The following is a 23,747-nucleotide window of genomic DNA, read 5'->3' on the forward strand; positions in this document are numbered from 1 at the left end:
GAGAAAAATAGAAACAATGCCTGAAAGACTATACTAATTGTACTTAACAAACTGTATTTCTGAAGATTTATGCTTAATTATAATGATTGTCGGCTTTAAGAATCTACATTTGATATATTGTGATTTCATCAAAGGTGGATTTTATTTTACATACTTTAATTGTTAAAATTGAGAGAAAAGTGAGTGAACTGCACTGTATATTACTAAAATACTTTGATTTTCCTTTTAAGAACAAGGTGTTGATATTTATCAGATTTTACAGAGAGACCTTTAATTCTTCACAAAGTAAATTACTATAAAATTTCTCCAAATGATATTCTAGCAGTGTATTTATTTTATTATAAACAAGAATTTTGCCCAATCAATAAAATTTGGCATATTCTGTGTGAAATAGGAGTTAATTTTTCACTAGGATAATAATGGTATAAAAATTAAGAAACCTGACAATTGAACTTTGAATGATCAGTTGGATCAGTATTGTCATGGCTGTAATTACTTCCACAAAAATATCATTTCTCCTTTTAATATGCACTTTGGGTGAATGGCATGACTTACAATTATCATGAAATTGTTTTGGTCATCTTAACAATCACTACATACATTTTCTGTTTAAATGAGGAATGAATTTCCATTAATTCATTAAGGATGTTTTTATCAAATGCTTAATTTGTTTCCACATGTGGTACATGGGAATTATTGAGGATGAGAGAGAGATACAGTTAAGACATGAGTATTTTCTTATGACTGTAAAAAAAAATTCTCTTTTCCCTTCAAAAAGCCTGGAACTAAAAGTGATTTTAATTTTTTAACTTAATTAAATATCGATTGAGTATCTATTTTCTGCCTTTCTTCATCACTGTATGACATATGAAGATAGACGAAGTGTAGCACTGTAATCCACCAGGCTCCTCTGTCCATGGGATTTCGCAGACAAGAATACTGGAGTGGGTTACCATTTCCTTCTCCAGGAGATCTTCCTAACCCAGGGATCGAACCTGTATCTCGTGCATTGGCAGACAGATACTTTACCACTGAGCCACCAGGGAAGCCCATTCAACAGATGCAGCAAAACAAATCATGAAAGTGTTATGCAATGGTACATGGCTTTGTCAAATACTAAAATGATGGTTCCAGGATGAATAAAATTTGAGTATCAGAGAAATTAACCTAATTAAAATTGAGATTGGTAGAAGAGTAACCAGGCAAAGAAGGAAGGACATTTCAGTATGAAGATACATCATGAGAAAAGAGCTCATGTTAGGCATAGACATAAAATGCTTGATAAGAGAGAAAATCGGTGCAGGTGAAGTAAAATATGAGCAGTAAAATAGCCTGGACATAAAGATAGGGATTGATTTTTGTGGGACCACACAGGCCATATGAAGAATATTATTGTTTATTGTAGCTGTTGTTCAGTTGCTAAGTCGTGTCTGACTATTTGCGACCCATGAGCTGCAGCACAACCAGGCTTCCGGTTCTTCACTAACTCCTGGAGTTTGCTCAGACTTATGTCCATTGAGTCAGTGATACCATCCAACTATTTCATCCTCTCTTGTCCCCTTTTCCTCAGAATCAGGGTGTTTTCCAACAAGTCTGGCTCTTCACATCAGGTGGCTGAAGTACTGGAGCTTCAGCTTCAGCATCTGTCCTTCCAATAAATATTCAGGGTTGATTTTATTGTAGAGCAATGGGAAAACCATAAACATTTTTAATGGAGAGATGACATGTAGATTTGTACTTTGAAAAGATTGCCTGCTTTAAAGCAAAGTATTACTAGAAAAAAAGAGAAATATGTAGTAAAATGATAATAAATTACACAGTACACCACTTATTCTTATTTTATAACATGAAACGATTTAAAACAGAACCATTTCTTCTGGTTAATTGCTCGTTCTTTGGTTCTCTTTCCCCTTCTTTTGCTTCTCTCCAAAAAGTTTCCAGGTATAAGCATTCCCACTATCTTTGAGTTACCCGTGGTCTCTGCGACAGAATGGTTTTTCTCACAATTTCCTGACCAAGTATCTATTGTGTTGTAGATGGTTCTATTATGTTATAAACCACTCATCCAATTCTGGCTAGACTGCACAGAATCTTAGTGGCTCTTTTTTTTTTTTTTTTAATTACAGCATTCTTTAGATTCTCAGATATTCCCAGCGTCTCCATATTCCATCCCTCAACAACCGTCCATCCCATGGCCATCCCACCATTGGTACCTAGGAAATGATCCTCTACAAAACTGTATAACCCATAAGAGGTCATTATGTCACCTATGTCCTCTGTAGCCACTGCTACACATGTCTGTATTATTGTAAAATATGGCAAAAGACCAAATGGAACCTTTCATGGATTTCATCCAGGGAATTGAGCCATTAGTTCTAATGTGCTCGTTTCCTCTTATCCTTCTGGAAGTTTCTACTGAATCCCAAGAAATATTATCATATTCATCCACCAAAACCACAAATATGTACACATTGAGTTTTCTCACATAGAGATCCAGAAGTAAGGACATTCATGACGTTAATGTTGAACTCTGTGCCCTTGACCTCTCTTGAGGATAGGATTTCTCCCAAATACTCCCATGATATTCTAAGTTCTCTTTATCTCTTGCTAATAGTGAGACAGATATTCAATGGTACTACTCCAGGCCCATAATTTGTTGATAGCAAGAAAACAAAACCACTTTATTCATGTCCAACTCTTTGTGACTCTGTGGACCATAGCCCACTAGACTCCTTTATCCATTGGATTTTCCAGGCAAGAATGCTGGAGTGGGTTGCCATGCCCTCCTCCAGGGCACCTTCCTTACCCAGAGATCAAACCCATGTCTCTTATGTCTCCTGAATGGCAGGTGGGTTCTTTACCACTAGTGTTACCTGGGAAGCCCAAAAGATAATATATACAGACAATCCTTCCAACTTCACACTATTATACGGCTTCCCTTGTGGCTCAGCCAGTAAAGAATCCGACTGCAATGTGGGAGACCTGAGTTCAGTCCCTAGGTTGGGAAGATCCCCTGGGGAAGGGAAAGGCTACCCACTCCAGTATTCTGGCCTGGAGAATTCCATGGACTGTATAGTCCATGGAGTTGCAAAGAGTCTGACACCACTGGGCAACTTTCACTTTCACTTCCAGCTTCACACTGCTAGGGAATTTTAATAAAAGCCTCCAAAACATTTTTTTTCATTGATTATAAAAGCTAAGCATTGATTTTTTTCCCATTCTTCTCATTTCCTACCACAATTTTAATTCTCTCTTCTCATTCTGTTTCTATCACATAGTATATATCAGTGTGTGTTAGTTGCTCAGTTGTGTCCCACTCTTTGCAACTTCATGGACTGTAGTCTGCCAGGCTCTTCTGTCCATGGAATTCTTTAGGCAAGATTACTGGAGTGGATAACGATTCCCTTCTCCCTGGGATCTTCCTGACCCGAGGATTGAACCTGGGTCTCATTACAGGCTGATTCTTTACCATCTGAGCCATGAGAGAAGCTTCCATATATTGGACATTGGTTAACCAAAAAGTTGTCAAATACAGGGGGAAGGACATAAAAAATAGTATATTTCAGATTAGATTTTATAATTACATGGGGAAAAAAACAGTGAAATGAGGTGTCTATTACAGTGATCTAGGATTAAAAATCGTAAAAATGTTGGTGATAGAACTGGTAAAAAGTGAGTGAATTTGAGACAAATCTGGCCCAACACCTATTTAGGTAAATAAACTTGTGACACTCATTCATTCATGTACTCTTTATGACTACTTTGCGTTGCAAAAGCAAAATTCAGTTGATGTGATGGAGACCACACGATCAACAAAGCCTAAAATATTCACTGCCTTCTCCTTCATAGAAAATTGTTGCCAATTCCTAATTGACAGCACAAGTACAAATTCAATGTACTATTTATGCTGATTTTATTGAATGTATCAACAAGAAGATTTTTAACCTTTGTAAGCAGTGGCTTTGATCTTATCTGTTTTTGTTGTTGTTGTTGTTGTTTTTAAGATTTATTTATTTTTGGTTGCTTGCACTGGGTCTTCGTTGCACAGGAGCTTTCTCTACTCAATTAGAGAGTAACCCCAGTAGTGAGAAGGGGCTACTGTTTGTTGTGGTACACCAGCGGCTTCTTGGGAGAAGGCACTAGCACCCCGCTCCAGTACTCTTGCCTGGAAAATCCCATGGACAGAGGAGCCTGGTGGGCTGCAGTCCATGGGGTCGCGAAGAGTCGGACACGACTGAGCGACTTCACTTTCACTTTTCACTTTCCTGCATTGGAGAAGGAAATGGCAACCCACTCCAGTGTTCTTGCCTGGAGAATCCCAGGGACGGGGGGAGCCTGGTGGGCTGCCGTCTATGGGGTCGCACAGAGTCGGACACGAGTGAAGCGACTTGGCAGCAAGCAGCAGCGGCGGCTTCTCATTGTGGTGGCTTTTCTTGTTGTGGTCACGTGCTCTAGGGCATGTGGGCTTCAGTAGTTTGGCACACAGGCTCAGCAGCTGCAGCTCATGAACCTGAGAGCATGAGCTCAGTAGTTGTGGTGCAAGGGCTTAGTTGCTTCACGGCGTGTGAACCTTCCAAGTCCCTTTCACTGACAGGCAGATTCTTACCCACTGCTCCACCAAGGAAGCCTCTGATCTTACCAGTTTTTAACCTCATGTTCTAGAGGCAGAATTTATGTAAATATTTTTAAACTTCATATGGAAAGGAGCTTTTAAAGACAGCATATACATTCATTTTTTTAAATTAATAGTGAATTATTCTAATAATTATGTAATTATTCTGTTTTTTAATTACTTTTACCAACTCATTCATAAAAAAATTTAACATATATAAAAATATAGAGAAAATAACATAGTAATCTTTCATCTGCATGTGTATCCTAGTTTGAATAATAAATTCATGACACTGTTTTATACCTCCGCATGCCTTTATTCAACTGTGGAAAGCTCTTAGAGAGATGAGAATACCAGACCATCTTACCTGTCTCCAGAGAAACCTGTATGCAGGTCAAGAAGCAATAGTTAGAACCCTATATGGAACAACTAATTGGTTCAAGATAGAGAAGGGAGTATGACAGGGCTGTCTGTCATCAGCATTTGTTCAACCTTTACACTGAGCACATCATGAGAAATACTAGGCTGGATGAGCTACAAGCTGGAATCAAGATAGGTGTGAGAAACCTCAACAACCTCAGATATGCAGGTGATACTGCTCTAATGGCAGAAAGCAAAGAGGAACTAAAGAGCCTCTTGATGAGGGTGAAAGAGGAAAGTGAAAGACCAGGCTTAAGACTAAATATTTTTTAAAAATAAAATAAAAACTAAGATTATTGCATCTGGTCCCATTACCACATGGCAAATAGAAGGGGGAAAGGTGGAAGAGGTGACAGATTTATTCCTCTTGGGCTCCAGAATCACTGCAGACAGTTTCTACAGCCATGAAATCAGAAGACGATTGCTTCTTGGCAGGAAAGTGTCTAGGTTTGTAAAAACCTAGACAGTACATTGAAAGGCAGAAACATTACTCTGCAGACAAAGGTCCATATATTCAAGACTATAGTCTTCCCAGTGCTCACATACAGTTGTGAGAGCTGTACCATAAGGAAGGCAGAACACCAAAGAATTGACGCCTTCGAACTATGGTGCTGGAGAAGACTCCTGAAAGTTCCTTGGACAGCAAGGAGATCAAACCAGTCAATCTTAAGGGAGGTCAAGCCTGAATATTCACTGGAAAGACTGGTGCTGAAGCTGAATCTCCAGTATTTTGGTCATCTAATGCAAATAGACCAAAGATCTATCGGATCTTTGAGATCACTGGAAAAGTCCCTGATGCTGGGAAAGATTGAGGGCAGAAGGAGAAGAGGGTGTCAAAGGATGAGATGGCTGGATAGCATCACTATGCAATGAACATGCACTTGGGCAGACTCCAGGAGATGGTAAGGGACAGGGAGGCCTGGTGTGCTGCAGTCCATGGGGTCGCAAAGAATTGGACAAGACTGGGTGACTCAACAAACAAACAAACAAATTCCTTTATCCCTGTCTATTTTGAAATGAATTCAAGATATCTGGGCTTCTCAGGTGGTGCTAGTAGTAAAGAATCTGTCTACCAATGCAGGAGACAAAACAGACTCAGGTTTGATCCCTGGGTCAAAAAGGTCCCCTGGAGGAGGACATGGCAACTCACTCTATTATTCTTGCCTGGAGAATCCCACAAACAAAGGAGCCTGGAGGGCTACAGTCCATGGGGTTGCAAAGAGTTGGACATGACTGAAGCGACTTAGCATGCACATGCAAGGTATTTATATCTTTTGTCTGCAAATATTTCAGTTTATATATCTAAAATATAAGTACTCTTTTGTAATATAACCACAAAACCTTTATCACACCAAAAAGTGACAGTATTCTTTAATAAGACTTTTTTTTATAATTTTAAAGTATATTTCAGTGACCATACTTTAAAGTCTTTATTTTGCAGTTTGCTAATGTGATTTGGGTTTCTCTGGTGGCTTGGTAATAAAGAATCTGCCTGCCAACGCAAGAGACACCAGTTCAATCCCTGAGTCAGGAAGATTCCTTGGAGAAGGAAATGATAACGCACTGAAGTATTCTTGCCTGGAAAAACCCATGGGCAGAGAAGCCTTGTAGGCTACAATCCCTGGAGTCACAAAAGAGTTGGACGTGACTTAGCAACTAAACAACAGCAGTGTGACTCTTAGGTCTTCAGATTTATAGTTTCTATCTTTATTTTTTCCATATAGTTTATTTATTGAATTAATTAGGTCATTTGTACGGTAGAGATTCCTATATTCTGGATTTTGCTGGTTGAAATTTTGTGGTGTCATTTAATGTTTCTTTAACTCCAGTATTTCCCATAAGTTCACAAACTAGATTTAGAATCAGGTTTATATTTTGGCAGCAGTATTTGTATATGGTGTTATGTAAGTACATGATAATGACTTGTGTCTTCTCTTTTATATCAACATGCATTGATTATTATTGCCTCAATCCATCACTTTCATTATGGTTGTAAAATTGTGTTAGCTTAATTCTATTAATATAATCTCTACTTCTATTAGCTAAAATATTTTTATAAAAAGGAATATTCTCTAATCAAATATTTATTTACACTAAAGCATATTGGAAGGGCAGTATAACAACCGGTTCTTTCAAAATAATGAGGTAGTTTCCTAGTATTTTGTGTAAGTGATCATCGAGAATAGTTTTATTATTACAAAGTCATGGATGGAAATGTATTTGATGTGTTTCAGTCCATTACAGTTATTAGTCTTGAATGTTCAAACTGTCCCAAATTTGGCCACAGGGAGCTTGTTAAAGTTGGCTCCAGGTGTCCTTTTAAAGACTCAGTAATCATCTATAACTTCCTCATGATTCCATTGGACATGAATAGCTCAGTTTGTACATATCCTGTTGCAGATCTGGAATTAGCTATTTGTCCAAGGAGGTCTGTATCCTTTTAGTGAGAAATGGTAGTTAGCGCTTCGTGTTACTAGAAATGCTCATTGGTTATTGGGTTGGTCATTATTTTTAAGATTTTTTTTAAAAAACATAACTAGGACACATTTTGTTTTAAGATAACAATGTTGATGCTTCCAGTTCAATATCAGAATTATTCTTACTTAATCTCATTGATCTTACCTCCATATCTTCACCTATAAATGTTAAAAATACTTGTTCTCAGTGACCCCAACATAGTCATTTATTTTACCCTGTGTAAGAAATACACAATAGTCTCAGAATAATAAAACCAACAGAATCTACAACAATGTTATTACTGACTACTGTTTTTAGTATACCTAGACATTTCCTTTAGGTCAACTCTACTTCTAACAATTACTCAATATATTTTAGCAACTACTTTAGTAAACTGTTTGCTAACTTTAGTAGATTTCCACTGAAGTTGTCCATAGTTCTGGAAATCTCTATAATATTTTGAAGTTAAGTAAAATAAACACGGGGTGCTTCCTTGGTAGCTCAGTGGTAAAGAATCCTCCTGCCAGTGCAGGAGGCACTGATTTGGTCCCGGGGTCGGGAAGATCCCTGGAGCAGGAAATTGCAACCCAATGCAGTATTCTTGCCTGGGAAATCCTATGGACAGAGGAGCCTGGCAGGCTAGTCTATGGGAATGCAAAAGAGTCAAACATGATTTAGCAACTGAACAACAACAAAATAAACACAAAATCACTTGATAAGATATCTTGAGAAATGTCATAATTCTGCATCTTGTTTTAGAAATCTTTTATTATACCTCTACAAGAATTTCAAATCTCTTTCCAATCATCTCTATGTCCTCTGCACAATCCCCCTCTAGAAAATTTCTTTAGATCATAATCAGCCTAAGAATCTATCAAGAGGAAAATAAGCATCATACCCTTTATTTAAGCACTGTTCTTTCAAAAGAAAAACTAGTGCATTTTTTTCCCCAAACAGTACTTGAAGTGTATTATTGAATGCTACCTTTAGGAAAACAAAAATCCATACACATATAGTAAAGCATATAAAGATATATACATATTAAATAGGATTTACTCTTTTCTCTATGGATTATCATGTTTAAATCATTAAAATGTACTTTGTTTCTTTTAATATTCCTCTATCATTCCCTTTTCAGTACTATCTTATCTTCTTTATTGTTAGACACACTGAAATGTACAACATGCAATATTAATGTGGCAAATTTCATGTTTTCTTAAGTCTGGATTTGGAAATATGATGAAAGCTTAATGTTCACTTGAATGTGGATTTGGAGATATCACACTTAAAAATTTGATGTATCATGAGTATTTCCTCTTGAGGGCTTTGAAAATATGTCTTTACTGATTGTTATGTACAATCCATAGTCAGCTGCAAGCTACTCATGACTGTATAGCTAAGTATAAATGATTTGACTGTGAGTCAACTCCTTATGCATATAGAAAAATGCCTTGTATAACAGTTATATTTCAAGAGGAATTCAATTATAGCTTTTTTCAAAATCAAGGAAAGATATTCTGAGTATGCCAAGTTATTTGCAATAACAGCCTCTCAGCATCATATTAATATAGATGATAAATACAGTTTTTATACAAAATCTGAATGTTATGAATTGTAAATGTGTAAGGTTTCTTTATTGTAACATTATTTATAGAAAGTATTCCACCTAAAGTAGTTTACACTCATAATCACTGATTAAATACACTTCTGATTTTAGTGAATGCTCAGACCACTCTATAAATGACATTGAATTTTTTATTTAAATTATAAAGAATCTTTGTTACAAGAAAATTAAGCAGCAAAACCAAGATTATAGATAGACATTTGTGGTGGAGAGAATACCAACTTTCATCTAATGATAGCCATATAGTTCATTTTATTTATGCTACATTTATTTATACTAAATTACAAAACTAGATTTTTAGGTTGAATTTGGGCAAGTAAAACATCTAGGATTGAATGACAACCAAAGCATTTATGATTATTTTTCTTCTCTCAATGTTTTTATCTTGGATCTTCAGATTTGGTCTTCCACCATTCTTGACCTTATGTTTACCCATTATGTGTATGAAGTTCTATTTGAAACAAGGGAGGCGTTATTTTGTTTAGTTTCATTTAAAATGGAGGACTGGAATTTTTGAAAAATGACTGAGTATTAAGTTTCTTTAAAATTTATAAACTTCAATATGCCAGACAGCACTTAAAGCCAACCAACAATATCTTCCAAGTCCCTGTGTTCTTGTTCAGTACTTCTCGTCTCACACCAGTGTTTATTCAGGTGGCACCAAGTTATAAAGAATCTTAAGGAAGGCTCTCAAGGAGAGATCATGACAAATACAGAGCCTAGAGCATATACACTGAAGTGTCAGTAGATAAAAGGTTTTACTCCTTGTCAGGTAGAGAGTCATAAATAAATGCCCATTGTTTGTATATAACCCTCAAGTTTCTTTCAGCAGCTGATTATCAAATCACTGAAATTGAATTCTTTACTGATAACTTGGTAGCTCCAGAATTTTTCCTTCCTTGAGAAAGAAATGGCAACACACTCCAGTATTCTTGCCTGGAGAATCCCATGGACAGAGGAGCCTGGCAGGCTATAGTCCATGGGGTCACAAGAGTTGGATACAACTTGGTGACTAAACCACCACCTCCACCAGAATTGTTATCAGGTAAAAGCGATGACAAGTTCTTTAGTCTGTGAATCAACAGGGATCTATTGGTCAGAACTGATTTAACACAGTAATATCCAATAAATACACTGTTGAATTATAGTTAATTTTATCCAATAGCAATAAGAAAGAGGAGAAAGATGAAAAGGAGAAGATGGATGAGGAGGAAAGGGAAGGAAAAGTAAGTGCAGTTATTCTTCACCCAAACACTTTACCAGAGTATACAAGAAAAAAGGGGATGCATATATTGCCATTCAGGATTCTGCTTGTCTGTGAAAATGAGTAGACTTCCTTTATTCAGCCTGCGAGTGTTATCAGGAAGGAGCTAGTCTGGGTTTCTCTTTTGGAGGAATCAGATGGAAGTCCAATCCACAGCCCTCAGTTTGTAACCTACCTGCAAAGTTAAAAAAAAAATGCCTTCTCTTTTAGAAGATGCTTGGGCTTGTTTGTGTGCTATGCAATTCAGACTATTTGGGTTTTGCAATGGCTAAACCCAATATATCACTCCAGTACTCTTGCCTGGAAAATCCCATGGACAGAGGAGCCTGGTGGGCTGCAGTCCATGGGGTCGCTAAGAGTCGGACACAACTGAGCGACTTCACTTTCACTTTTCACTTTCATGCATTGGAGAAGGAAATGGCAACCCATTCCAGTGTTCTTGCCTGGAGAATCCCAGGGACGGGGGAGCCTAGTAGGCTTCCGTCTATGCGGTCACACAGAGTCAGACATGACTGAAGTGACGTAGCAATAGCAGCAAACCCAATATATATATAATTTAATAGATAATTAAATATAATATATATGGAATATATGGAACACAATATAATAATTCCAGTATAATATATATGGAATTTTTAGGAGAAATAAATTTGGCATTGAAATATAGTAGGATTCAATTTTTTAATGGAATTTCCTGCATTGTTATTTATAATTTCAAAAACTCTCATTCTTACAATCTTAGTTTTACTCATACTTACTTGCTTTCAATTTCCATTTCCTATTCTATTTCTTTAAAAAGTGCTTCATATGCTTTGAGTATGCAACAGTCAAAATATCAATTAGGAAGCCATAATTTATATGCTTTGTAGTAAGTTTTTAAGAATAGTTAACAAAATTATAAAGATATTTGCCTTTAAAAGTTTTGTTTTACTAAAAATCTGAAAATAAGAATAGCCTGAGAAATGTAGGAAAATATGAAAATTTCTAAAAGGTAATTTATAGTTTTTAAGAATGACATGAAATAAGGCTAAACAGTTTTCTAATTCTCATTCCCTTTGAAAACCTCAATAAGAGCCCTTTACAATTAATATGCATCTCTAAATTTGATGAATGAATTTTAAATAATATAATTTTAAAAGGAATTTGATTGCTTTGATATTTTTAATCAAACTATAAAAGTTTTAACTAGTACAGAGAAAATGATTTTAAAGGAAATTAATCATTTATAGATAGAAATATCTATCTATCTAGCATGTTTTTAACTAATTGCTCAATACTTACCTTATTTCTCTTATTTTAATCTACTTAAGTATGTTAGCAATAATTTAAACATTTCTCCTTTTTCTGAATAAATTTATATTAATTTACTCCCCAAATTATTTTTAGATACTCATATACATATTTTGGAGAAGGCAATGGCAACCCATTCCAGTACTCTTGCCTGGAAAATCCCAGGCAAGGACAGAGGAGCCTGGTGGGCTGCAGTCCATGGGGTCACTAAGAGTCGGACACGACTGAGCGACTTCACTTTCACTTTTCCCTTTCATGCACTGGAGAAGGAAATGGCAACCCACTCCAGTGTTCTTGCCTGGAGGGTCCCAGGGATGGGGGAGCTTGGTGGGCTGCTGTCTATGGGGTCACACAGAGTTGGACACAACTGAAGCGATTTAGCAGCAGCATATACATATTTTGATCAATTTAAATTTAGTGTATTTTGAGACTATGAAAACAATTTTAAGGTTTATTTATATGGATGATGATGCATACAAGTTGACATCAGATCAGATCAGATCAGATCAGTCGCTCAGTCGTGTCCGACTTTTTGCAACCCCATGAATTGCAGCACTCCAGGCCTCCCTGTCCATCACCAACTCCTGGAGTTCACCCAGACTCACGTCCATCAAGTTCATGATGCCATCCAGCCATCTCATCAATGCAAAGAAATAGAGGAAAACAACAGAATGGGAAAGACTACGGATCTCTTCAAGAAAATCAGAGATACCAAAGGAACATTTCATGCAAAGATGAGCTCGATAAAGGACAGAAATGGTATGGGCCTAACAGAAGCAGAAGATATTAAGAAGAGATTGCAAGAATACACAGAAGAACTGTACAAAAAAGATCTTCATGAGCCAGATAATCACGATGGTGTGATCACTGACCTAGAGCCAGACATCCTGGAATGTGAAGTCAAGTGGGCCTTAGAAAGCATCACTACGAATAAAACTACTGGAGGTGATGGAATTCCAGTTGAGCTATTCCAAATCCTAAAAGATGATGCTGTGAAAGTGCTGCACTAAATATGCCAGCAAATTTGGAAAACTCAGCAGTGGCCACAGGACTGGAAAAGGTCAGTTTTCATTCCAATCTCAAAGAAAGGCAATGCCAAAGAATGCTCAAACTACCACACAATTGCACTCATCTCACACGCTAGTAAAGTAATGCTCAAAATTATCCAAGCCAGGCTTCAGCAATATGTGAACCATGAACTTCCTGATGTTCAAGCTGGTTTTAGAAAAGGCAGAGGAACCAGAGATCAAATTGCCAACATCCTCTGGATCATGGACAAAGCAAGAGAGTTCCAGAAAAACATCTATTTCTGCTTTATTGACTATGCCAAAGCCTTTGACTGTGTGGATCACAATAAACTGTGGAAAATTCTGAAAGAGATGGGAATACCAGACCATCTGATCTGCCTCTTGAGCAATTTGTATGCAGGTCAGGAAGCAAGAGTTAGAACTGGACATGGAACAACAGACTGGTTCCAAATAGGAAAAGGAGTTCGTCAAGGCTGTATATTGTCACCCTGTTTATTTAACTTATATGCAGAGTACATCATGAGAAACGCTGGACTGGAAGAAACACAAACTGGAATCAAGATTGCTGGGAGAAATATCAATAACCTCAGATATGCAGATGACACCACCCTTATGGCAGAAAGTGAAGAGGAACTCAAAAGCCTCTTGATGAAAGTGAAAGTGGAGAGTGAAAAAGTTGGCTTAAAGCTCAACATTCAGAAAACAAAGATCATGGCATCCGGTCCCACCACTTCATGGGAAATAGATGGGGAAACAGTGGAAACAGTGTCAGACTTTATTTTTCTCGGCTCCAAAATCACTACAGATGGTGACTGCAGCCATGAAATTAAAAGATGCTTACTCCTTGGAAGAAAAGTTATTACCAACCTAGATAGCATATTCAAAAGCAGAGACATTACTTTGCTAACAAAGCTTTGTCTAGTCAAGGCTATGATTTTTCCTGTGGTCATGTATGGATGTGAGAGTTGGACTGTGAAGAAAGCTGAGCACCAAGGAATTGATGCCTGTGAACTGTGGTGTTGGAGAAGATTCTTGAGAGTCCCTTGAACTGCAAGGAGATCCAACCAGTCCATTCTGAAGGAGATCAGCCCTGGGATTTCTTTGGAAGGAATGATGCTAAAGCTGAAACTCCAGTACTTTGGCCACCTCATGCAAAGAGTTGACTCATTGGAAAAGACTCTGATGTTGGGAGGGACTGGGGGCAGGAGGAGAAGGGGACGACAGAGGATGAGATGGCTGGATGGCATCACTGACTCAATGGACGACATAGACTTATTTAAATTAAATATAAATCACAAATAGAATAAAGGTAAATTCAGCAGATTTTAACCAATTTTACAGCACTAAATATATTCCCTATCAAACTCATTAACAGACCAAACAGTTATTAGAGCTTTTAGATAAAGTTTTGTGAAATCTCTTTTTTTGTAGTGGCAATTCAAAGGTACAGACTTTTAGACTGAGGTTTTAAACATATCCTGAATGTATTCACTATCAGAGTTATTTTAGTAGGAGTCATCAGTACAACTGGCTCTTCCAGTTATAAGGTTATATGATCTAAAGTTCCAAATTAGCATAGTTCTGCAATCAGGAATCTGTAGCTTCTGGTTTCCACTATTAATATAAATGTCTTGGCATGCCAACGATGATTAATTCTGACACCTGTAAAAAGTTATGGGTTGCACAGTAGTGGAGCAAGTCTTTTGCTTAGTTTTGTTTTTCTATTCCTTTTCATTTTATGAGAGATGTAGTTCTGTTCTTCAGAGGATACACTCTAATAAAGTTCATCTGGTAAAAGTTAGGATTTCAAGATTAGGTGGATCTACACATCTAACAAAGCAACAATAAAAGGGTCCAAATGGGTAGGAATTTTGAAACCGCCAGGTGGCATTTCGGCTCCAAAGGGCTGTGGTTTTTTATGTCTCAGTACGTAAAGAATTCAACAAGAGACAAAGTGATAGGTAAGAAATGACTTGTTAGGATAGGATGCTTGTGAGACAAGCAGGCAAGTGAGCTTTGGGCTGCCGTGAGTACTTAGTAGGTTATATTTTAATAATCAAAGGAAAAAGAAGTGGAGAAGACCACCTTTTCCCTCTTTCTACCATCATTAACTCCTCTTACATATTGGGCAAGGAAGTTTTTGACCATATATGGTGCACCCAGGACTGTCATGGCACAATGGAAAAATTGTCTCAGGTCTCAGTCAGTGAGGGTCTTTCACTTTGAAATTTCCCCTTGATCTCAGAGAGGCATCTGTGAGCAGTGACTTGAAACAAGATCTTAGTTCCCCACCCAAGAATTGAACCTCAGTAGCCTGGATGAAGACTAGGAGTCTTAGCTGTTAGTCCACCAAGGGCTAGAGGCTAGAAGCAAAATTCCCTTGGCCCTTGCCTACGTTGAAAAATGTATTTTTAAAGAAGGCAAAAACTGTAAAAATAGGTGAAAAGTGAAAATGAAAGTCATTCAGTCATGACTGACTCTTTGTGACCCCATGGACTGTACAGTCCATGGAATTCTCCAGGCCAGAATATTCCAGTTCCCTTCTCCAGGCGATCACAGAGTTTATTATTAGAGACACAGTCCAACAAGTGGGAGACCACACAGAGAAACTGTTTAGTTAAGACAGAAACAAGACAGAGATACACACCCAGATAGAAAAGGTGTGAGTGTCCTCAGTAATGAGGAGGAGTGCAATAAAGAGGTGGTTAAATTCATTTGTATAGGGAAGGTCTTCCAGATCTTTGTGTAGCTTTAGCTGATTATCTGGTTTCTTTTTCCACACTTGATCTGCCTTGGAGTCTTCCGCAACACGCCTACACGACTCTTTTTCAAGATGGATTCCAGCCCAGAGGCTATGGGGGGCCTTGCAATCACTTATTCTAGGGTGGTGCTGCATTCTTTTTGACCCCCAAGGAGCCTTTCTGCACATATGCAGTTTCTATCTTGCGCCAAGGATGGGAAAAATATGTGAACTTTTGATCTTTTACTCAAACAGGGTTTAGCCCCTCTCTCTCCCTGCCATAACTGTTATCTTACAGTGTCCACAGGAGGAAAGTCCAGATTACTCTGTTCCTTTTGTTATTTCCATCTCAAAGTGCACACAGGAGGCTGGTGGTAAATATCTAGCCTAAAGCCCATCTGCCTCCTTAGAAATATGAACAGGAGGCTAGTTGTAAATGCCTAGCCTGGAGCACATCTATCTCCTGCCTCAACCTCTCTATACATTATTGTTTTTTTGTGTGTGCAGAGAGCATATCTTAGGGATATTAACTTGCTGACATCACTGGGAAGGTTGTAGGCTTTATTTTTCCACTAGTGTTTTATTATCTTGAGGCATAACTCTTGTCTCCATTGAATGGCTTTATTACTAAGCAAGTTAGCTTAGCTTTGTTGTCAGTCTGGCTTTGATACTAAGTGACTTGATTTGCTTTCTGAGTCAAGCAAGCTCACACATCCTTTCAGGAGTTTTCCATTACTTTCTTGAGTGATCATTAACTTACTGTGGTCTCCCAAAGCCCCCTAAAGTTTACTCTTTATCTGCAATCCCCTAGTGGGATTTCTGAACTACCTATTTGACTATCCTACTCTATCCCAATCAATTTGGTGTGAAGAAAGTCCTGTAATATATGCTAGATGTATGCTTCATATACAGAGAGCAATTACAGCAAATGTAAACCATCATCAGACAATAGAGAGAAGAAATGCACAAAATGCCTCAAAACCAGGAAGCCTGACATTCTACTAGCAAGTGCTGGTCCGTAGGCATATTCCTGCATGTTCCTATCAAATCAGCAGCTTCAACAGCATATACCTCCAGCTATCTCACTGAGCCCAATTTCAAATCATCAGTTTCACTGTAATCAGTAAACAAAGCTGACAAGCTACTACAAGCTCCCACTACCCCCTCAGATCCATCATCACAAAGCAACACTATTAATCAGCGTTTCATACCTTGACCAGAGGACACTGTCATACATGTGTATCTCTTATTTCACTAAGAAAGCTAAGACTAACTCCAGATCTCCTGAAATTAATTTTTACAGCATAGTTGACATGCTAACTGACAGTCAAGGCCTTCTTATGACAAAATGCTCATTCTTAGATTGTCAACAGTACTTGCCTTATAACATCATATATAGTCCAGGAATCATTGCATCTGGTCCCATCACTTCATGGGAAATAGATGGGAAAACAGTGGAAACAGTGGCAGACTTTATTTTTGGGGGCTCTAAAATCACTGCAGGTGGTGATTGCAGCCATGAGATTAAAAGATGCTTACTCCTTGGAGGGAACGTTATGACCAACCTAGACAGCATATTCAAAAGCAGACATTACTTTGCCAACAAAGGTCTGTCTAGTCAAGGCTATGGTTTTTCCTGTGGTCATGTATGGATGTGAGAGTTGGACTGTGAAGAAAGCTGAGTGCCGAAGAATTGATGCTTTTGAACTGTGGTATTGGAGAAGACTCTTGAGAGGCCCATGGACTACAAGGAGATTCAGCCAGTCCATTCTGAAGGAGATCAGTCTTGGGTGTTCATTGGAAGGACTAATGTTGAAGCTGAAACTCCAGTACTTTGGCTACCTCATGCGAAGTGTTGACTCATTGGAAAAGACCCTGATGCTGGGAGGGATTGGGGGCAGGAGGAGAAGGGGACGACAGAGGATGAGATGGCTGGATGGCATCACCGACTCGATGGGCATGAGTTTGAGTGAACTCCAGGAGTTGGTGATGGACAGGGAGGCTTGGCATGCTGTGATTCATGGGGTTGCAAAGAGTCGGACACAACTGAGCGACTGAACTGAACTAATTAGTTACAAAATCAGCAATAATGTTCAAGTCTTCTGAATCACAGTTATTCTCCATTTTATCTCGATGCCTTATAGCATAAATGTGAACTTCCTGGGATTTGAAAAGCGTAATTCATTTATGAAATAGATATTCTGTATATCATGCAAAGAAAGCAGTTCTAGTATCCTAGAAATGACAGTATAAAAATTTTCTGATGTGAATTAATTAGCTCTATCTACTGTTTATCTACAAACCAAAGTTAAGCATCATCTAAAATAACATGTATTTCAATAAATAAGTATACTATTGACTTATTTTAATTATTTTAGGTTTATATATTTTTTCTTACTTTTTCACACTACATTATATGTTGCTGGAGAAGGCAATGGCATCCCACTCCAGTACTCTTGCCTGGAAAATCCCATGGACGGAGGAGCCTGTTAGACTGCAATCCATGGGGTCGCTAAGAGTCGGACACGACCGAAGTGACTTAGCATTATATGTTGCTACTTAATGAAACCTATATTTAAAGTAAAGGTATCACATTTTTTTTTCAACTTCTGGATAATACCATGTTTAAAAATATTTGTACCCTTTACATTATAAAGATTTAGCTCATTATGTCCTTTTAAGTCATCTAGCATTTGCTTGAAAGAAGCCATTTAAGGTTTGTTTATGTCTTATATTTATTAAAGACAATTTTTTGTCACTGAAATGCTGAAAGATTTCTGTTGCTTTCTATATTAAAATGTAATCTTTATTCTTGAATATTAATTTTTCTTAGGGTTAGCATCCTTTCTGTCTTTCATCAAAAACAGATGAAGTATAAAAACATGATTTATATTTAAAGATATTATTTTTCTATCATATGAATGATTCAAATGAAAATATCAGTGATACTTATTAAAATCAAATTGCTAAATTGTAGGTCTGTAAAGCTTTAGTAAGAAATGTGTCTTTATGTATGATATTAACAATAATGTTTTATTCTCAAGCATTTATTTGATGTATTTGATTTAATTTGCTTTCATCTAAACAAGTTGCTGAAATTTGTTATTTTCTGCTTTCAAGAAAGGTTCCTTTTGGAAAATATTGATTAAATATAAATATAGTATAAATTAATGTAAATCAGTATTGTAAATATAATTTATTAATTTAAGCCAAAATTCTATGAATCACGTCACATAATCTGTATATGTGCTTAGTCACTCAGTCTTGTCCGATCCTCTTTGCGACTCCATGGACTACATATAGCCCACCAGGCTCCTTTGTCCATGGGGATTCTCTAGGCAAGCATACTGGAGTGGGTTGCCTTGCCCTCCTCCAGGGGATCTTCCCAACTCATGGATTGAACCCAGGTCTCCTGCATTGCAGGTGGATTCTTTACCATCTTAGCCACCAGAGAAGTCCAATCTGTATATATTGTCTATTTATGGAGTATAGAGATCAAAGTCATCCCTATAAAGAAACAATTTGCAATCATGATTTGTGTGAACTGAATTCAGACATTATATGTGAAATTGAGATCTATGACAAGTATCTTAATTCAGAATTATATGATTCTTAAGACTGAAGAACAACTATATAATGCATAATGTATTAATAAAGAACTATCTTTAGGAAGGGAAGAAATGAGAAACAAAGCCAGATTAAGATGCAGTTAATACGATTAATTATAGCATTATATGTTATAAAATGTATTCATCAAGCTTATTTAAGGTACATTATTTTATAGAATATATAGCCTCATTTAAAATGGCATATTTGAAAAATATATGCATTGACAAGAAGGAATAATTAAAAAACAAATTTTGAAATGTTATTTCTAAATATTTGAAAGCTTGACATCAGATAAGCAAAAAATTAGATCATTACTTGAGATTCTTATTGTTAATTTTGAATAGATACTAGAATATTGAATTGATTTAGTTTCTGTTAGTAGTAGTAGAATAAGAAAGAGCCCATAAACACATATCTTGAGGAAAGGAAAGGCCAAGTTATTTCTAAAACTTTGGCCCATAATACTAAAGTTTAAAAACTAGATCGAACTTTTATTTTAGAAATACTCCAGGTTGCAGCTTCTTTCTTGTAGCTACTCTTGCTGGATTATAAGAAAAAGAGCATAACATAAAGCTCAATTCCTAAGATGATTCCAAAATATTCAAGTAAATTATTTATAGGGTCTAGCACATTTCTACCCATATCATATACAGTTTTCTTTACCTTAAAATGAATGAGAGAAAAATACTGAACTAATGGTTCATTCAGAGAATACGCCACAAGGATATGAACAAAGGATAAAACAAAATAAATTATCATAAAATACAGGTAAATACATATATAATATCTATATTATAAATTTTGGAAAAGTAATTAGTGCAGAAATCAAAGTAAATTTTATCTCCAAGAATATTCATTTGTGTTATTTTTTTAAAAGACGCAAATAAGATGCCCCCAAATATGGCAATATTAAGTAACCTGAGATGTCCATACAGTGAAATACAATAGAACCTTTAAAACTGATGATAGGGGAAATGACAACAAGTGATGTTTAGAATCAGTTTAAAAATATAATGTAAGTATGAAATATTCATATTGCATATACAAACATATCTACTGAAAGATTAAAACAAGATGATAATAGTGATTCTCCCTATGTAGTACATTTCTGGTTAATTTTTTACATAATTTTTTTAGACTTTCTCTATTTTTAAACTTCCTCTACAGTAAATAATAATTTACAATGTAAATGAAATTGATATTTTAGAAGACACTTTAATGGAAATACTAGATCAAAAGAAGCATGAAAAAGTAGCCCATCGTGGGAATGATAGCTTACCATTAAAAGATAACAATGAAGAAAGTTCCTTAACTCATTTCTGCAATGAGACAAGAAAATGATTATTACATTATTGGCACATTGAGAGAACAGGAGTCATAGGGAACAATCAGAAAATAATATAAAACAACCTTAGGTTATTTACTTAAGACTGCCCCTGAAAATTTACTACATGAGGCTGTTTTATTTCTGTCCAAAACCAAAATTTGCCCAGACCACAGAGCTGTTCTTAGTTAATAAAACTTCCCTGCTCAGTTTAGTATTAAAATCATCCCACTCTATAGTTAATGTACCCAAACAGGTATTATAATTAAAACTCTCAATAAACTTCAGAGTTGAAATTCTTCCATATTCCAGCTAGACCAGCTTCTCCTCCTATCCCACCTAATAACTCCAGAGTTGGAGAGACTTAGGGGAGAAGATGGAAATGATAATGTTCTCTCATCTGCAATTCCAATATAAAGGAGATGCAAGGTTTACCTGGAAATTTATGACTCCTCCTTCAGCTTATGGTCGTCCAAATATATTCTCTTGACTAGGCCCTTCTCTGTCCTCTGATTTTTGTTGTTTAGTTGCTAAGTTGTGTTCGGCTCTTTGAGACCTCTTGGACTACAACACACCAGGCTTTCTTGTCTTCACTCTCTCCCAGAGTTTACTCAAACATCCATTGAGTAGATGATGCCATCCAACAATCTCATCCTCTGTTATCCCCTTATCTTCCTGCCTTCAATCTTTCCCAGCATCAGGATCTTTTCCAATAAGTTGGCTTTTTGTATCAAGTGGCCAAAATATTGAAGCTTCAACACCAATCCTTCCAATGAATATTCAAGGCTGATTTCCTTTAGGATTGACTGTTTGGATCTCCTTACTGTCCAAGGGACTCTCAAAAGTCTTCTCCAACTCCACAGTTCAAAAGCATCAATTCTTCAGCACTCAGCTTTCTTTATGGTCCAATTCTCACATCCATACATGACTACTGGAAAAACCATAGTTTTGACTATATAGACCTTTATTGAGAAAGTAATGTCTCTGCTTTTTAATACTCCAGTTTGCCATAGCTTTTCTTTTCTTTTCTTTTTTTTTTTTTTTTTTGCCATAGCTTTTCTTCAAAGTATCTTTTAATTTCAAGGCTGCAGTAGCATCTGCAGTGATTTTGGAGCCCCAAAAAATAAAGTCTGCCATTGTTTCCCCATGTATTTGCCTTGAAGTGATGGGACCAGATGCCATAATCTTTGTGTTTTGAATGTTGTGTTTTAAGCCAGCTTTTTCACTCTCCTCTTTCACCTTCATCAAGAAGCTCTTTAGATCCTCTTCAGTTTCTGCCATTAGGGTGGTATCATTGCCATATCTGAGATTACTGATATTTCTCCCAGCAATCTTTATTCCAGCTTGGGATTCATCCACCACCCCCCCACCCCCGGCATTTCCCATGATGTACTCTACACATAAGTTAAATAAGCAGGGTGACAATACACAGCCTTGACGTACCCTTTTCCAATTTTGAAACAGTACGTTGTTCCATGTCCAGTTCTAAGTATTACTTCTTGACCTTCTCTAAGAGACCATGATAAACCCAGCCCTTTTATCAGCCATTAGTACAGGCCTTTTTCCAAACCATCCCAACCACTAGTTTGCAGCCACCAACTCTTATTTTTTCTAAGGAGGGATATGAGTTCACTTGTTTCTGAAACATCCAAATTTCAGCAACACCTATCATATTTCCCAGTAATCTTATGTAAGTTTTTATCATTATATCTGCAGTAAGAGGGAAGCATAATTCCCTCACAGAAATTTTATAACTCAATCTTGAAAGCCATTTCAACTTAGTTTTTGTATCATCAAATGTTTAAGAAGCCAAGGGTTCTGATATGTTTTTTTAAAACTCTTTTGCAAATACATGTAGGTAGACAAACACATCACAGATCTTTCCTATTTCTGAAGAAGGGGATGAGATGATAGGGTCCCTTTGACTAACTACAGAAGTTTCCTGTCCTCTCCAAAAACATGTATCCTGTGTATGGACCTGATTTATGCCTTCTACAGAATAGCTCAGCATCACCTGCCTTCAGAGCTTCTCCTCATTGATCTATTTCCCAGTTGATAGCCTCACTTAGTAGTTTTACAGTCCCCACAGTCATAAAACCACAATCTTGTAACACATACCATTGTCTCAGTCTGTGCTGGGGTGAGATTCCCATGGCCTCCATTGAAAACATCACTGATGGAATCATAGAAATTCCAGGTGCCAAGGCAACCAAAGCAATGGAGACTCTGTATTCCTTCAAATGCTGTCAAGAGGAGGTAGTCAACACAACTCAGAAGACTGGAGGACATAACACTATGTAGGATGGACTTTATCTAGTGGGAGACAGGAAATAGAACTGTTCACTGAGCAGTGACTCTAAACTGCCTCTTTGGAGATATTCTTCATGAGTGAGCCAATATATGGGTTTTCTTGGGAGTTGCAAATGCTTTTATTTGCTATTCCTCCTTTTCTGCTTCAGTTCCCTTCCTCCCTACATTTTCTTTATTTGAATGACATTCACCGATAAAACAACAGCATGAAAGTTTGCCTCGGGTTCATTTTCCAGAAAGTTTAGACTAATGCACCTTGAAATTAGGTAATTTACTGAGAAGAATTTAGGAGATTATTGTGTAAAGAACTTGGATTGCAGATGGTCAAGAAAATATAAATGTTGGTGACACCATGTAACAGCTATTAACATCCTATGGAACTACAGTTCTGAGGAACACTTCATTTAATTTTGAACCAGTTGTCTATTTCAAATCTAAAGTTTTATGATTCCTTACTTTGTAAGTAGATCTATTACATTCAGGGCTTCCCTGATAGCTCAATTGGTAAATAATACGCCTGCAATGCAGGAGACCACTTAGATTCCTGGGTCGGGAAGATCCACTGAAGAAGGGATAAGCTACCCACTCCAGTATTCTTGGGCTTCCCCTGTGGCTCAGCTGGTAAAGAATCCACCTGCAATGCGGGAGACATGGGTAGGCTCCTCAGGTTGGGAAGATCCCCTGGAGAAGGGAAAGGCTACCCACTCCAGTATTCTGGCCTGGAGAATTCCACGGACAATCCATGGGGTTGTAAAGAGCCAGACATAACTGAGCAACTTTCACTTCACTTCACTATTACATTCAGAGATACTGTAAATTCAGTCATTCAACCTATAATTTTCAAGAGGTCATTATTCTGACTTTGAAAAGAAAGATATTAAGTAGTAATAAAATTAACAACTTTTTGCACAAAGATACGTGTGTAGCAAGAATCACCCACGATGACTTCCATTTATTTTGACCTCATATCACCAGAGCACTGAGCCAGTAACTGCTCAATGTCAGAAAGATGAGCTGACCCAGAGGAAGCAAAGCACTGACATTGGCATCCAAATTGTTATGTACTGAA

General features: G+C 37.1%; 1 long non-coding RNA gene across 1 annotated transcript in view; it reads right to left on the bottom strand.

Moving 5' to 3' along the window:
* The window catches only part of LOC132342941 (uncharacterized), a 48,984-nt gene extending 26,424 nt beyond the window's left edge, over positions 1 to 22,560 (bottom strand). The window contains exons 1-2 of the long non-coding RNA XR_009491492.1: positions 22,487 to 22,560; positions 20,324 to 20,363 (exon numbers count right to left, since the gene is read on the bottom strand). This is a non-coding gene — a long non-coding RNA (uncharacterized lncRNA). The remainder of the gene's footprint in view (positions 1 to 20,323; positions 20,364 to 22,486) is intronic.
* Between the last annotated feature and the right edge of the window lie 1,187 nt (positions 22,561 to 23,747).

This window comes from Bos taurus, chromosome 2 (assembly GCF_002263795.3).
Source record: "Bos taurus isolate L1 Dominette 01449 registration number 42190680 breed Hereford chromosome 2, ARS-UCD2.0, whole genome shotgun sequence".
Classification (NCBI taxonomy): domain Eukaryota; kingdom Metazoa; phylum Chordata; class Mammalia; order Artiodactyla; family Bovidae; genus Bos; species Bos taurus.